At 39.7% G+C, this 12,640-nt stretch overlaps 1 protein-coding gene across 2 annotated transcripts in view; it reads left to right on the top strand.

Annotated features, from left to right (window-relative positions):
* dnc (phosphodiesterase dunce) overlaps nt 1-12,640 on the top strand; it is a 474,861-nt gene that overhangs the window by 94,832 nt on the left and 367,389 nt on the right. The window lies entirely within an intron of this gene.

The raw sequence follows: 12,640 nt of genomic DNA, 5'->3' as shown, positions 1-12,640 counted from the left end.
TGTCGTATAAATTTAAAATTTTTATGGGGAAAGGCTACACCTTTTTTTTTTTTACTTTTTCTCGAGGATCAGTTTAAACGAGAAACTAATCAGTTCTTAATGCGCTATCACATTTTTGAATTGAAATTTAAAAATCACTGTAGGGGTTCTCAAAGGTATATCATTTCATTATTATTTTTTAAAAATAGTAACGATTCCTCTTGTTAAAATTGTCAATCTCGTTCTATTTTTTCATGAATTTCCATTTTCGTCAAAAATTGCCAAAATCCTTACTTTGCTGTCAAAAAATTGTCAAAAAGTCTCGATTTTTAATCATCATCAAAAAGTTTCGAAATATAGTTCAACTTTTTAAAATTAAATACCTACATTTCAATTCGCAATACATGTACTGCTTTTTGTGATTTTTTTTCTGTGTTAGAATGTTTTGCTCGCAATGAATTTGCACCTCGTTCGGATCTCACGATAAAAAATATTCCTAATACGTAGGTCCCTATGATACAAGTACCTACTTTGAGGCGCTGAAAAACTAGCGCGAGAAATTTCGCGCTTTAATATTTCATCGGCACAGCAGACCTTGATTTAATGAAAAGAAATTGGCCTATCGTTGATTTTCTAATTTCTCGAGCTTTATTTTAGCAACAGAAAAAGTGACATTATCCGTTGACGAGTGGCTGCCGCGCCACGCCACGCCACGCCATCGCCTCGTTTGCCACACCCCATCATCGACAAGGACTTGATAGTTGAAGTTGAAGTTTTCTCGAACAACGTGAACGAGATATCGAAAGGTAGACTAGGCACCTACACCTATTAGCCACCTACCTAACAGAGAAACAGAGAAACAGAGAACGAGGTGTAGAAAAGGTGAAGAAAAATGGTATCTACCTAAGGTAACGTAAGACGACGTTGGAAGAATATAAGGCAACGCGACGTGAACGTGTTTTTCAGAACATAAATTAAGGATTCAAATTATGTAGTTACATGAGCAATAGGTAATTTCAGCTCACGAGAGAACGGTTTGGCGTTTAATTTTATAACTGGCAATTTCGCGCGAATAAATTGAAAATCACGTTTTAAGGCGGCGAAAACGGCGACTGGCGTTATTGATTAAATCATCGAAAAACATGATATACTCGTACTCGCACTCGCACTCGCTGAAGGCTGCGTTAACGTGCGACAAGCAGAGACCGGGCGTGGGTGCGGCGCGGCGCGGCGCGGCGGCAAATTAACTCGACGTCGTCGTTTTTCAAGCAGCGATGAAAGAAAAATCCAAACAAATTAACCGTCTTACGTTTACAGTGCCTATGAAAAATTACCGCTCGACGAACGGTCAATGCGAGTGGTCTGGTTGAGCTGAACTCTAAAATGAAATTTGTGCCGAAGTACGCGGCGTGGCCGCGGCAGCGTGGTGAGAATAGGTATCTTATTATTTCGATTGTTGTCGCCATTTTGTAAGCAAAGAGTATCGTGTTGTGAAGATGAAATTGCCCTATCTTTTGAGGATTTTCATTTTCCCAAGTTGAAAAAAAATTGAACGAGTACTCGTAGGGACGTAGGTAGTAATAAAATTGAAAATTTTCAACGTCTCGGAAATGAACTTACTAATGATTTGTTTTATTTTTTTTTTTTTGTTACAGGTGAGTGAAAATTTTCATCGTGAATATAAATACCTACTGACATAGAATAGATATCTTCGGTGTAGAATTGCGTAAGTTATTCATTCTTACATACAATGATTCTTTCATTCTAATCGTAGATCGTAGAAAAATCTGTGCTCATACTTTTCAGTCTTCTTCGGTGTGGTGATTTCTTCGCGGCTTCCAACGTTTTCATAATTTTCTTTTTTTAAACAAGACGGCGGTAAAATTGCTACTAGGTACATTTCAACGCTCTTAAAAAAACTACCACTTCTGAGCCCTCCGTCATCCTCAAGAAAATTTGGTGCAAAAATGTGAAAATATCTGATTAACTTTTGGATATTTTTCTGGAATTTTTATAATCGGCATTAGCGACCAAAACATTGGCACTCTCTATTTCAAAATACCTAATCCAACAATTTCAGATAAATGATTGTTTCGGATTTAGATGTACCTACAAAATTTGGCGAAAAATCATCGACAAAATTTGAAAAAACTTGCACAAATTCCTTCCATTATCGAGAACATTTATTCCAGAAAACGCAAATTTCTCATCTAATTTTGGTGAGAAATGAAAAAATCGACTACAAAAACTTCATTTTGGTGCCCACTCCTATGTATGTAGATGTCATCATCATTGAACTTTGACTTGGTGAGCTGTTCAGCCCATCTGGGAAAATGTAGAAGAATTGCTCGCCAATGTATCATCAAGTCTTTTCTTCGGTCTTCCTCTACTCCTCCTGCCAGTTGGTGTGCACTCTTTGACTTTTCGAGGGGAACGTTCATCAGGCATTCTGTCGACGTGTTTTCACCATTTCTTTCTGTAATCTTTCACTCGTCTAATGATTTGCTCTGCTCTTAGCTCCTTCAGGATGTCTTCGTTCCTTTTCCTATCTCATCAGTATATCCTGCTGTGGCTCGCATGAATCTCATTTCCGCTGCGGTTACTCTGCTTTTTATATCCTTTCTCATTGTCCATGTTTCACTTCCATACAGCAGCATTGGTCTTGCCAGCGTATTGTGGATTCTTATTCGAGTTTCAGCTCTGACTTTTCTCGGAGGTAATGGCTCGGTTTATAGCTCCGCTTACTCTCAGAAATTTACTGATCTTAAGTTGTGCGTCAACTTCTCCTTCATATGACAGCTCACACCCATCATATTTAAAGCTTTTAACTTGTTCCATTGGCAGTCCAATTCACAACAATTTTACTGCGTATTGGCTCTTTCCCCTCGGAGGCCATCACCTTTGTTTTTGACTACAAGATTCTCATTCTGTACATATCAGCCACTTTCTGAAGGTTGTACATTGCTCTCTGCAAGTCATCTTTGTTGTGAGCAAAGACCGCCTGATCATCAGCAAACAGCAGGGTATTGACATGGGTGTCGTTGATGTCTAGCCCTTTTGATGGCTTGGTTTGCAGCCATTCTTTAATCATGTCATCAAAGTAGATGTTGAACAGACTACATGACATTGGGCATCTCTGTCTTACTCCTCTTCCTACCTTCTTTGCTTCTGACATGTTTCCAGATCTTACTCTTATTACATTATCCGTGTAGAAAGCCCGAAACAAGCACGATGGGCCCAAGCCCGACCCGAAAATAATTTTTCAACACTTCCGATAAATTTTGTTGCAACGTTGGCGTGATGCGATGAGATGGTTTTCCCAACAATAGGCATTGTTGTGACGTGACCATGGTGCTACACTTCTTTATTTACAGCGCATGGGTTGAGTACCAGTTAGTACATAAACCCTAGCCTGAGAAAGCCCGAAAAGCCCGGCCCAACCCGACTTTTATCGGGCTCGACCCGCGGGCTTTCGGACAGGCCCGTGCAGACCACTACAGTGTATATTTCTTCAATTAGGCATACTATTTGTTCATTCACTTCAATTTTCCTCAGGATTTCAAACAACTTTTTCCTTTGTACTCGATCATACGCTTTCTCCAGATCAACAAAGCACATGTGGGTGTCTAGGTTATATTCTCATCTCTTCTCCATCAGCAGCTTTGTTGTATATACCCCATCTATGCATGATCTTTCCTTTTGAAATCCATTTTGGCATTACAATATTATTGGCTCCGCATGGCTCTCGATTCTTCTCGCTAGCATCTTTGCAAGTATTTTGTAAGCAGCATTTAGTAGGCTAATTCCACGGTAGTTTTCTGGGTCATTTCGGTCTCCTTTTTTGAAGATGGGTATTACAATTGTAGTGCGGAAGTCTTCTGGTATGGTCACACCTGATAGTATTTTATTGTAGAAAGCTAGCAGTCTCTTCTTAATGGTTATTGTGGCGTTCTTGAATAAGTCTGTTGGTAATTTATCACTCCCTGGGGCTTTTCCATTTCTGGAGCTTTTCAAGGCTCCATCTAGCTCTTCCCAAGAGAATGGCTCATACTTCGCACCTCGGGAGTTATAAGGTCACATCTCAAAAAAGTGAAATTTTACAGGAGGGTGATTTTCTTTTTTTTTAAAACTTGATTCATTATTTTTATCTACTTATAATTAATTGTGAGGAATGAATAGCACCTCATTTTAAAGATCTGGTATCCTACCTTCATTTAGCATAAGAACACTTTGAAAAATAAAATCTTAAAGATGAAATATTTCAATGTTTGGAAAACATTTTGAGTTAGAACCTTTCATTAAAGTTGATCTGGAGGCTAAAGGAAGCGTCCAAAAAAAAATTCATGATAACAAAGTTGTAGAGAATTAAATTTCCAATCGACATAATGTTGTTAGTTTTTTTCTAAAGTGCTTAGTTTTTGAGTTTTTCTCAAAAAACTAAAATTTCATGATATGTGCAAATTCATTTTTCTGAAAAGTGATCAATTTAAAAAAAATTTTCCATTTGGTACAAACCAATAAAAAATGCACTCCTTGTGACTATTTCTAACTGACAAACATTTAAAACAATCAAAACTATTTGTTAACACTTTGTATGTACGAAATTTGCTCAAAAAAGGTGGAGTTTTTTGAGATGTGCCCTTATAACTCCAAACAACTTGCAATGTTGTTGAGATTTTGAGTTAGGCCATTTGCGTTTTTTACAAGATCTAGATGATGTACCCAAATCAAAGTGTAAGTTTTGGTTGAGGGGGGTCATACAAGCCCCAAAAATTCAAAAACATCAAAATCAATTTTTTTTGAGATGTGACCTTATTACTCCCGAGGTGCGACTTGTTCTCCTCATAGTTTACTACTTCAATTTCATTGTCGGGATCACTCCATAAGTTCGCATAGTATTCGACCATTTTTTCACAGTCTGGTGGGGCAATGTTGGCTGTGTGTACCTCATCTTCCGATATTATTTTGATTATTTTGTACACTTCAGGTTTCAGTTTATATGTGTCCCTCAACTCCCTCCGTCCCCTCTCCCTCTCCATGTTTGCCACAAACCTTTTGCATTGTTCCTGTCGTGTTTCTCTTATCTTTTTTGTCTTGCGGCACTGTTCTTTGTAGCTTCCTTTGTCTTGTTCATTCTTTGAACTCATCCGATGTACAATAATAATTGGACTAGGGTTTCGAAATTTTCACCTTGATCGGCATTTGTTTGGGCCCAGTATTGTTTGAAATACCATCGAAGGCCGATGCTTTAGTACCTATTTTCAACTGTAGATCCTCGTACTTCAATTTAAAAACTTTTTAAAATTTATATCTTCTCAAATTCACATTTTTCGATGCAAATTGAGTCGTTGGTTATCCGCAAGCTCGCGAAAACAAACATGGTACGAGGCGAAATCGACCTATTAAAAAATAAAAGCACACATCGTGTCGCTGCAGCGCGACGCGACGCGGTGGCAATTTGAAAGAAAAAATTATCGGCGTAAAATTGAAGTCGAATTCCCTTATTGCACGCATTGTCAGTCTCGTATAGGCTGAATTTAGCCTACGAGTATAATAAACAGGCTGGCAAATATTTCGAAAATAGCTTAGTCTAGCGGTGCGGCGCGGCGCGGCGGTGTAGTGTTTGCGTTTGAAATATCTAGTACGTATACGTCTACGTAACGTACACACAAGAAGCGTCATCCATCAACGACTTTAAGCTATTCGAAACGCGTGTAAATCCCCAGAGGGTTCATTCAAACGAATATAGGCCAAAAAGAAAACAAAACAAAAAAAGTATGTACGTGTATGTGTATGGTATTTTATGGTACGAGTATGTGAAATGATGTATGCGACCGCAGTACGTTCGCGTATCTACGTATGGTATATGGAACATATTATGGTATATGAAATATACAATATAATAAGACATTTGCAAAAGACACGACTTTAGTAGACATAGGTATGAATGAGTTACATTTTTAATGAAACTAGGTAGTGAAAATGGTCGGAAAAATGATGGAGCTTTTTAGCAGGATCCAAATGCCAATTTATGTACGAATGCTTTACTGTTTGAACTTGAGGGCTTCAAACGTTGCTTCAAAGTTAACAGGTAGTTTGACATGCATCAAGTGGACAAGCAATCGGTATGACTGGTATAGATACTACAAAATACAATACCTCGATAGATACATGTACCTTGTACAATGTACCTATATACCTTTTTCCGCTGTAACATTGAACCAAAAGCAAATTAGTCTAATATACGTACGTCTATGTTTCATATAAATGTAACATAAATAATTTGCGGCTATGCTCGCTAATGTTAATGGATTTCACGATGCACACGTAGAATGTATGTACCTAGACCTACACATAGATGCGAATACGGAATACCTTTGTATAAAATATAAATGTAACTAGATAGTACCTACCAGTTCGCGTTAACTCGTTTATTATATGTACATACATAAAACAGGTCAAGAGAAAAACGTTCGTTTAAATTTAAATGTTCATAATTAAAATGCTCATTACGCTATGAAATTGATGGCGTTGCCGAAAAACAATTCTGAGGGGGGGGGGGGAGGGGGCTAACTTTAAATTTCAATCAGTTCGCATGACTTGATATTAAATTTCTGTCTGAACCATATGACTATATAGCAACAAAGTTTTGCGAACTGATTGGTATTTTTTTCTCGTTTTTCAAAGCCACAGCACGAGCGGAATTTTTTGTAAAGCGTGGGTTCGTCCGAACTTTTTCTTTTTTCACATCGTGGTGGGCCTGTTTATTTTATTTCATTCGTAGTTGTTGGTGTTCGAATCAAATTATCGAGTTACTGGAAAATTGGCAAACAAAACCGTGATTCACATTGATACCGACGAGGGAAGAAGGTATGTATGTATATTCCAAGTGACGGGAAATTTTTCAACTGAATAAATCCAAGTCGGAAGAGCATCGCTCATGCAAAAATACATTGCCAGCAAAAATTTCAGATGCTGAAATGTACCTACATATTTTTCGATTTTTGGCGAATTTAAAAAATATTTGTACCTATTCCAAGTTCTGGTTTTTTGGGGGCTAAACTTCTATGTACAAGATATTGAAATCAGAATTTGAATCAAATTGAGTCGGACTTGGAAGTGGTTTAAATGGTTGCCTTTGATGTAAAAATCCTCCATACAAATTTTACTAGGTAGTAGGTAGGTACCTAACTACCTATCGATTAAGCCCATTTTCATATCGAACACTTACTTATTTGCTGTTGACCACTGTAATTTATTGTATCAAATCCGGGATATGCCAATTGGAGTAATTGTGCCCCTTTCCCCGGCCGATCTTCTGGGTCAACCGTTTTCTTAATTTCCCGATTGATGGAGAAAATTTTGAATTCGACCCGGCTCAAATTCAAAGTTTTATGACAAGCGGATTCTGCACCAGAAAGATTTCAAAAATCATGCGGAATACTCCTGTCGCAGAACCCGCCTTGGAACTGGTTTTTCAGTTACTTTCAGCCAGCCACTATCGACACATTTTCAATCGTAGGCGTATTACAGAGTCAAATGTAAAGTTTTCATACAGACGGGTTCTGCGCCAGGAGGATGTGAAATTATCCAAAAATCAAGTAAGATCGTCAGATCAGAATATAAAACCATTTGAACCCTCCAGGCGCAGAATCCTTGTGGTCTAAAGTTTCAGAATTTACTATGTCACAGCACCCCCTCCCCCACGATGAAGGGAGAGAGGTGTGCGACTGTAGCTTGGAACGTAGTGCATGTCAAAAGATCTGCACGTACTCCTTTCGAGTCTTGACTTTTCAACCTCTCTCTCCATCCCCATCAATGCCGCAAAAAAGAGACTTTTCTTTAGTATTTTTTTTAATTTTTACATATTTTTTAGCCAAATTTTTGTAAAAAATGATGGCTATTGCGGTAGGCCCAACTTTGGATAAAAAGGTCGGGGATGAAAAATTTTGATAGTTCTCAACGTTTTAAGCTGAATTAACTAGACGATTCCCGGTGTGTCAGTTTTTATATATATATACAGGCTTGCTACAGCTTATACAGGCCCGTTTCTGGAAGTGACATCGACTATCCGAGACCCGACGCGACGTTCCGAGGCCCGTTAGCGGGTCTCGGAACGTTTTCCTATTAAAAACTATATTTTCATGATGTACACACTTCAGGGATGCTATAGACAAATTTTTGTCTGGGACTCACAAAGTAGGTATCATACCTACAGTATATACAGCTTACCTTACTTCACCCCACACAGAAACTTCATACTCGCGTCATTCCTGTATAAATCACTCCTTGGAGATCGCACCAACGGCTCTAGACCAGGCTTAATAGCCGCTAGCAAGGCGCATGCGCGAACGAATTTACCAGGCACTCTTTAAAATTTTTCTAAGTGTCAAAGACGCGGGCCTCGGATCGTCAGTACGATGCACTGGGTCTCGGATAGTAAGCACGTTCCATATAGATATTTATATATAGCCGCATACAGGCAAACTCGTAACGTTTTGTATAAACAGCAATCTCAAGACCCCTCCATAACTTCGTTGCTGTGCATGCGCTCGACGCGTCACCCCATAGGCCTGATAGTACTCGATGCTAGGCCGCGTTATATTCGTTAACTTGATTTTTGGGTGACCTGTGGAGAGGTATCTCATTGCCGAAACATCAATTTTTCAGAAAAGCTTTTTTTTAAAAGTCCCTTACGTCTCTGTTTTTCGCAAATAGCTTTTTAACAAAGCATCCCACAGAAAAATAACCAGCTCTAAGCAGAAAGAAAATTTTATTCTCTACAATTTCCTTCATGGCATTTTTTTCCTAGGATGCATACTTTTCCCATAAAATCACTGTTTAGACTGAAAAACACGAAAATTCGGACCTGTATAATCAACTCTAAATTAAAATTGAGCAGTCAAAAATTTATTTTAGACGATTTTTGACCACGTCATGTGAAAGAGGACATCTTCAACCACCAGAATCACCAAAAAGAACGTAAAAAACGTAAAAAATGATTCTTGGCAATAAACACCTTTTCCTCATGTCCTTGTACATAATACTTAGGCTATGCACTCATTTGAAAATTGAGTCAAAAGAGAAAGTGTATAAACGGCAATCTCACGTCCCTGCTCAAACTTTGCCAGTAGACTCCCCACACCTTGTAGATTCATATGGCACCTCATCGAAAAGTCACGTCCTAAAAAGGTTACGAGTTTGTCAAAACGCATAGTTTGCTGGTTAATCTATAAAAAAGTTACGAGTTTACCCCCTAGAATATTTATATATATATTTATTTATATAGAAGTTTCACCGAAACTTGAATTTTTTACTTTTTAAATCAAGAGACGTTCTAATGAATGAAATGGGATAAAACATGGGCAATAGGGTTCTTTTGGGAGCTAGAGTTGACCCCTGCAGTGGGGAGGGTCAAAGTTCAAAATTACAGAAAGGTCATTTTTTTGGAGGGGCATAATATGGCCCCAAATGAACGAAAAATGTCCAAAATCATACCATAGGTCAATACCTCCATTGTGATCAACATATCCAAATTTCAGCTTCCTAGGTCATCCCCACCCCATTTTAAGTGAGAAAAACCACATTTTACCCCTATTTTTGACCCCCTCACCCCTAAAATTGACCTTAGGAGTCCAAATTTTCAGCATACAATGAGAGGGTGCCCCTTGAGTTCTTTTTGCAGGTTTCAACCTTCCAACCTCATTTGACCCCTCTCCAGGGTCAAAAAAGTGGATTTTTGCGTGTTTTTTGACGTTTAGTCAAGCCTACAGCCCCTCCAAATTGACCTAGAGGGTCCAAATTTTCACAGTACATTGGGAGGATGTACCCGAAGTGCCTTTTGCATGTTTAAACCTTCCAACCCCATTTTTACAGAAAGGTCATCTTTTTGGAGGGGCATAATATGACCCCAAAAAGGTAAAAAGAGTCCAAAATTATACCATTGGTCAGTACTCTTATTGTGATCAACATATCCAAATTTCAGTTTCCTAGGTCATCCCCACTCTGATTAAGGTGGGAAAAACCACATTTGACCCCTATTTTTGACCCCCTCACCCCTAAAATTAACCGTAGGAGTCCAAATTTTCAGCATACAACGAGAGGGTGCCCCTTGAGTGCTTTGTGCAGGTTTCAACCTTCCAACCTCATTGAACCCCTCTCCAAGGTCAAAAAAGTGGATTTTTGCATGTTTTTTGACGTTTAGCCAAGCCTACAGCCCTTCCCAATTGACCTAGACGGTCCAAATTTTCACAGCACATTGGGAGGATGTACCCGAAGTGCCTTTTGCAGGTTTCAACCTTCCAACCTCATTAGACCCCTCTCCAGGGTCAAAAAAGTGGAGTTTTTCATCAATTATACGGTTTTTTTGACAATTTTGACATTTAGCCAAGCCTACAGCCCTTCCAAATTGACCTAGAGGGTCCAAATTTTCACAGTACATTGGGAGGATGTACCCAAAGTGCCTTTTGCTGGTTTCAGCCTTCCAACCCCATTTCACCTAAATCAGGGTCAAGACCGGTTTGTTACCACATTTTTCGAAGGAGAAAAAAGAGAGTTGGGCGAAGCCCGAGGGGGGTGCAGGGGGGACAACGTCCCCCCGCGAATATAAGAAGGAAACAGCGGAAGGAGAGAGTTGGGCGAAGCCCAAGGGGGGTGCAGGGGGGACGGAGTCCCCCCGCGAACATAAGAAGGAAATCGCGGAAAGAGAGAGTTTGGAGAAGCCCAAGGGGGGTTTAGGGGGGACAACGTCCCCCCCACACGCAGGCGAAGCACGGGAGCGAAGCGAGGATGCGAGTAGTCCAAGAGAAGTGCAGAACATGAAAAAAAGCATGGACAGGAGGTACGTGGGCGAAGCCCAAGGGGGGTGCAGGGGGGACGGAGTCCCCCCCGCGAACATAAGAAGGAAACAGCGGAAAGAGAGAGCTGGGTGAAGCCCAAGGGGGGTGCAGGGGGGACAACGTCCCACCGCGAACCGAAGAAGGAAACAGCGGATGGAGAGAGTTGGGCGAAGCCCAAGGAGGGTTTAGGGGGGACAACGTCCCCCCACATGCAGGCGAAGCACGGGAGCGAAGCGAGGGTGCGAGTAGTCCAAGAGAAGCGCAGAACATGAAAAAAAGCATGTATAGGAGGTAGGTGGGCGAAGCCCAATGGGGGTGCAGGGGGGACAAAGTCCCCCCCAAAAACAGGCGAAGCACGGGAGCGAAGCGAGGGTGCGAGTAGTTCAGGAGCCTTCAATGTTTCTGGCACAAAAATTTGGCTCTTACGTAGCGGCAGACTGCTACGACTTTTTTTTTATTCCTACAGTATTAAATTTTTGTATTACGGCTGGAGCTCGCTCTGAACGTCACACCCCAAAGAAGTCAATTAGGGAAACAAAATAAGAGGGCCATCCGACCTAAGGAGAGGACAAGCCACGTAAAACTACGTACCTATGAATACATGACATGCAGTTTCAAATTCAAAGTTTCAGAACAGGCGGATTCTGCGCCAGGAGGTATAGAAATTGCTTTTAAAATTCTCATCTAAGCGAACTACTGAAATGACCTTGCCTCCTGGCCATGTATTCGTTACTGACTATAATGCATCGAGATGGGAACTTCGCATCTATTTTATTCCCTTCCGATCATGCAAAAATTTATCACAATCCAAAATTTTAAGCGCTTAAGTGTATTTTTTGATTTTTGGCGAATTATTGAAAACCAAATTAAAGCCGAAAGTAGAAAAGAATCAAAATTTTACCAAATAGACCTAGAAAGGCAAAATTTGGGATATTCTTCATTTTCGACCTGCCAAATCGATTGGAAACGATTTCAAACCGTTTTAAGCAGTTCTTGGTGCCTCCGGCAGATTTTTGAAACCTGAAGTTTCCACAAAATTTCATCAAATGCAGTTGGAAAGCAGAAAATCATGCTGTAAACTAATTTCAGTACGCTAAGAAGTCGACTTGTAAAAAATAAGCTGTAAACTGGATTTCATCTTTCTACCTCAAACGGAAGTGGAAGCGTAATTTTTCAAACTTTCAGAGGAGTACAAAACCGCTGGACAAAAATATGTTTCAGACTGGAAGTGGAATACACCGATTTTGAAAAAATAGCGGGTACGTTTTCGGCCACGAGGGTCCAAAAAGTATCCGGAAGCTTCGAAACGAATTGAAACCACCTGCAGCTGGCTTCATAGTGTATTGAAAGTAGTTTGCAGAATAAATTTCGACTTTCTAATTCCGTTTTGATGAAATTTTGTGGAAATTTCAAATTTCAAAAATCTCTCGAAGGCTCTAAGAATTTTTGAAATGTCGTTGAAGGCTACAAAATGACTTTAACCCTCCAGCGGTCGACTTATTAGCATGTTGAAGTTGGACTGCAGCGTGAATTTTGGATTTACAACTTCATTTGACGAAATTTCAAGTTTCAGAAATCTGCTGGCGGCTCTAGAACTGCTCAAAACTGGTTGAAACCGTTTCAAATCGATTTGGCAGGTTGAAAATAGGAAACATCCCATTATTGGTAAAATTTTGATATTCTTGTCACTTTTGGGTTAAATTTGGTTTTTAAAAATTCATTTAAAATCGAAAAATGCACTTCAGCACTTGAAATTTTGGGTGGTGACGAATTTTCACATGTTATTTCGATCTAGTTTTGTCAAATCCACGATTTCGGCCGAC

This window comes from Planococcus citri, chromosome 3, assembly GCF_950023065.1.
Source record: "Planococcus citri chromosome 3, ihPlaCitr1.1, whole genome shotgun sequence".
Lineage (NCBI taxonomy): Eukaryota > Metazoa > Arthropoda > Insecta > Hemiptera > Pseudococcidae > Planococcus > Planococcus citri.
This window is presented reverse-complemented; position numbering and strand designations above follow the sequence as displayed.